This window comes from Halyomorpha halys, unplaced genomic scaffold (assembly GCF_000696795.3).
Source record: "Halyomorpha halys isolate HHAL.00 unplaced genomic scaffold, Hhal_1.1 Scaffold53.1, whole genome shotgun sequence".
In the NCBI taxonomy this organism is placed as follows: domain Eukaryota; kingdom Metazoa; phylum Arthropoda; class Insecta; order Hemiptera; family Pentatomidae; genus Halyomorpha; species Halyomorpha halys.
In genome coordinates, this window is record NW_027109243.1 from 1,351,147 (window position 1) to 1,356,147 (window position 5,001).

General features: G+C 32.3%; 1 protein-coding gene across 4 annotated transcripts in view; it reads left to right on the top strand.

Moving 5' to 3' along the window:
* rdgB (retinal degeneration B) overlaps positions 1-5,001 on the top strand; it is a 184,052-nt gene that overhangs the window by 68,604 nt on the left and 110,447 nt on the right. Inside the window, exon 1 of one of the 4 annotated variants that reach the window (XM_014438148.2) lies at positions 3,762-3,819. The exons of the other annotated variants lie outside the window; for them this stretch is intronic. The gene's annotated coding sequence lies outside the window, so the exon portion shown is untranslated. Of the gene's footprint in view, positions 1-3,761; positions 3,820-5,001 lie in introns of those variants that run through there. 4 annotated transcript variants of the gene reach the window in all.

Sequence of the window (5,001 nt, forward strand, 5' to 3'; positions counted from 1 at the left end):
GTCCGCTTCATCTCGGCAACTAGAACTGTTACTCTACCTCAGACTCTCTCACCTAGACCTCCTCTACCTGAGTTAGTGTCCAGGGCTCATCCCCGGGCACGGCCTTCCTTTCTTACCTATTATTGAATACGCCTTGTCGAGGGCCTTCTGTAAAGTGTATATCAGGCTGGAGACCCGCCTAAGACCAGACAAACCCCGACAGTAGTTTATAGGGAGCTTTTTTAAAATTTAATATCAACGTTTCTTAGACTATTTCTATCAGTGTAAGACCTAGTGGAATGTAAAGACTCCTTAACTATACATTAATATGCGTTTAATCAAAATAGTGTAATCAACCTGACTCAATGACATACAAACAAACAGATTCAATATTCAATTCGATACAAATGGCAAATCTGACATACTATGTACAACATAGACTACTATATACTGCGTGTCTCTTAGAATTTCCCTTCGATAACTCTGTTGGACTACAGATGATCAACTTAAGCTTATCATTAACATAGTATTATATTCAAAGCTGTTTTTAGTTATATGCTGATAAATTGTAAAATCTATAACATAAAATTGTAGTTCTGATAAGTTGATTTATCGAAAAAGTTGCCATTACATCTCAGGTATAAACTTAAGATACAAAATCTACTACAGAGTAGTGTAAGATATATTTTCTTTATCTACAGATACAGAATCTATAACATACTATGAAAAATTTAGACTACTATATACAAAGTGTCTCTTGGAATTTCCTTTTGGTAACTCTGTTGGATTACTGATGATCAACTTAAGCCTATCATGAACATAGTATGTTTTATATTCAGAGCCGTTTATTAGAATATGCTGATAAAATTGTACTTTCAATACAAATCGATTGATTTTACCGAAAATGTTGCTGTTATATCTCTGGAATATCAATCAATGGAATCATGAAAAAAAATTACTAATGTTGATTAGTGAAAGATATACTTTATTTATTTAAAGATACAGAATTCATACCATACTATGTACAATTTGGACTATTATATTGAGGAGGGAGAAGTAGATGGGAATGGATAGAGGTGTTCTAGGAACATGTAGTAAGAGAAAGTATTAGGTTTGTGAAAAAATCGAGTTATTGGCGAAAATCCATGTTTTGAGGTCCTCCGAGTCCAAATAACGAGGTCTCTCAAAATGGTATGTTTGTAAATAGCCCAGCTCAAAAACGAAACGTCTCGCAAATCTGAAATTACATGTTTAAAACACATATATGCCTGTAATGTCGCAGCAACTTTTTCGATAAAATCAACTCACCTGAGGTGCCACTTATATACTTATACTATAAATTTTGCAGGTTTTGTAGATTTTCTAGAAAGCGACTGTAACGATTTTGATTAAAGTCACCATGTTATTGTAGATTTAAATAGTATTTAATATCTGTTTGGTCTTATCCTCATTAAAATAGTCTGAGAGGGCTTAAATAACGAAATATTAAATTATCTTGGTCAAAAGTACCTTTAATTTTTTTTATTTGCAAAACCTAAATAGTTCCCAATAGTTGTTAGCAATTACAAAAATGGATTAATACAGACTGTTAAAGAAATTTTTGAATAACAAATGGAGGAAAAAAGGGATTGTGGAGAAGATACATGTGGGGGCGGGAGGGGCGGGGGGCGCGTTCAGCAAATAAACAAAAAATTATTTATTCCTGCCGACGTTTCGACCTGCCTTGACCAGGTCTTCATGAGGGCTAAAAAAAAGATAACTCCATCATTCAGAGAAAAATAAAAATTAAAAGAAATAAATAAACGAACAACTTTGGAAATATATATAACAATAAATTGAATCCCGTTTGTATTCTTGGCAGGATCAAAATTTATATTTGTCACACTTTGAGAAACCCTAAAATACAAATTTTTATAGCAAAAGAAAAAAAAAACCTTAAGGGTGTGGTAAAATGAAAGTTGAGTGATGCGCAGAACGTACAATATTTTTTAAATTAATATTAATATTAATTTTAATTAAGTTAAAATTATCTATAAATTTTCTAAATCTATTAAAATTCAAAAGGAAGATAATAAATAAACAATAACAAATGTCTTTTTAGGCGATATTGTTCTGACGTTTGATAGATTAAGGCCAGCGTTACCTAACAGCTGTTTTACAATAACTTCACATCCATCTCATCACGGCCTTGTGTATTATCGCAACAAAGGAAGCTGTTTTATTTATCTGGCCCAGGCTAATAAAGGAGCTGCCAAATATTTTTGTGGCCTTCGAATTGGCCAAATTTTATTTGAATGTACAACTTAAAAAAGGAAAATATTGAAATATAAATAATTGAAAAAAATATATATATATTAGTTAATGTTATAGGTATATTACATATTAAGATATATTTAACGGTATGAATTTCCAATCCATTACAAAAGAATTATATCTATTTTTATTATTGGCGCGACAAGGTCCAATGCCATGCGCGATGTATTTCCTTAATATGTTTATATATAATATAATGTTGTTTTCATAGGTTGAGTTTGTCACTCTTACGCCTATTTTTTCTTGAGTGCCAACCATTGGCTAACGGGCCTCACAAATGCCCGTGGGAGGGGGAGGTTGTGAGTATGTTTCGTATAATTTTATGCTTAAAAAGGCCCGGGTGGGGCCAAGGTTCGAACTAACAACCTTGATAGACAGGCGCGTTGCCACGCTGCTAGCGTCTTCCCTTGATCTACACAAGTATAATAAAGCCTAACTGGATATACGGAATTGAGCTTTGGGGCTCCACTAAACCGTCGAATTCCTCTCGTATCCAATCCTAGCAGTCCAAAATCCTTCCTAAAATAATTAATGCTCCTTAGTTTGTAACGAATCAAGTCATCCTTCAGGACCTCAATGTTCCATATGTTGCCGATTTGGCCAGAACCTTCAATGATAAACTTCTCAACCACCCAAACCCACTTGTTTCTAACCTGGCTTCTCCTTCAATACCTGATAACCTCTCTAGGCGTCTGAAAAGAAGGTGGTCTAGAGACCTTCTTCTCAAGTAACGTTATTGAAGTTCATTCAATAGGTAGATTCTCCACATGTTTGTATCATGTCATTTTATATCAAATAGCAAATTTACTAGTTGTATATATTTGTTTACAGATAAAAATAAATTATTTAAAAAAAAAAAGATATATTTATAATTTAGAGAAAAAAAACCACACGTTTATTTGGTGTTAGAAGCGGGTTATCCTTTCGGCGTCCGAGATATTTTATACATCTAAACTTATTTAATATGATCAACAATATTTAATGTTTATTCTGCGTGAAAAACAAATCGATTTTTTTGCAATAAACAACCAAAGGCGGAATACGATAATATAAATATTTTCAAAAACTCTATAAATTTTTTTCTCGGTTCTTTAGGCGCACTGGCAAGAACCCTTGGACACGTTTAGAATATTTTTGGACCTATTATTACCAAAATAAGTTCCATTGACATTAGTCAATCAGTCATGAGTTTTATTCTTTAAACAGTTAAGCCCTTTTATATGGTATTTTCTGGACACAGAATTGTTAAAAAAATGTAAACCATTGTGAATCTAATCCATTGATATGTGTTGACGTATTAAAGAACGATTTTCCTGTTTTATTTCTTAGACCCTTGGAACACCTTTGTTTGTTAATTACTTTGTAAAAATTTCTTATTAATTTTATCATCAAGTTACCTAATAACTGTACTTGGGAAATTTTCGTCCTTCGCCGGTTAAATAAAAAGTGAGAAAATATTGTAGCCGTCCACACTGTGTTCTACCTCATTGTATGAGCGATCGCCTTCCTGCTACAATAAGAAGAAAGGTTTTGTAAACATTATATTATTATTACTATTACTTCAATAACCATTATAGATCAATTTATATTATTTATTTCTAAAAGTTGTTTTCTATTTTTTTTTTTTTAATTTATCGTCTAGTCAAAAGTTATAAACTTGATAAAAAAATATAATTTATTTTTTCTAAATATGTGGTTAACAGTAGAAATGGGAGCAGTTTCGGCGATACAGATATAGAAGGAAATATCTTTGAACAAGTAGATAGGTTTAAGTATTTAGATTCTACGGTAACTAGAAAAAACGAAATTGATATTTTGCTTGTTATTTTTCAATTTCGAAATTACTTAGCTCCCGCTTTCTGCCCAAAAACTTAACAATTACAATTTACAAAACTATTATCCTCCCCACTGTTCTTTATGAATGCGAGGCGTGGCCTCTTACGCTAAGGGATGAACGGCACCTTAAGGTTTTCGAAAATAAAGTATTACGTTAAACATTAGGATTGAAAATTAATCAACGTTAGAATTCAGAAGGCTACACTATCCTGAACTAACGGGAACTGCATCCTATGCAAATATAATTCAGGTTATAATATTGCGGCGAATTAGGTGGGCATGTAAGGTTATAGGGCTTAGTAACGAGCGGATCGGTAAAATGTTATACCACGTCCGAGTGGTAGACAGAAACGTTGATGGGAGGATTGCATTAAAATTGATTTAGTAGATTTGGGTTTGGGGCGGCGCCACTGGAAAGGTATATATATATAAATATATATATATATAGAGAGAGAGAACGATTAGTTGTATCGGCATTGAACCTTAGGGTTCATTAAGCCTTTATTATAATCATAATGATAATAGTTATAATAATAATAATTTAATATTTGAGTGTATTAATAATTATAAGTTAAGTTAGAGCAAGAAGAGACTTAATAAATAAAGTAAAAGATAGATATGAGAACACTCTGTGACCGACTAAACAAGACTAGCCTTATTATGTCTGGTTCCCCTATATATGTATATATATACATGCGAATCAGCTGATCTGCTCGATCAGCTGATATGGCCCCGTCAGTAACAGCTGACTGTAACTTATTATAATAATTTATTATTTGAATTTATTATTTAATTAAGTATTAATTTTGTTTCAACAGCAAATTCTTTTCTGGACCAGGAGTAGAGGATAAACATTTAAGAAATACTAATTAA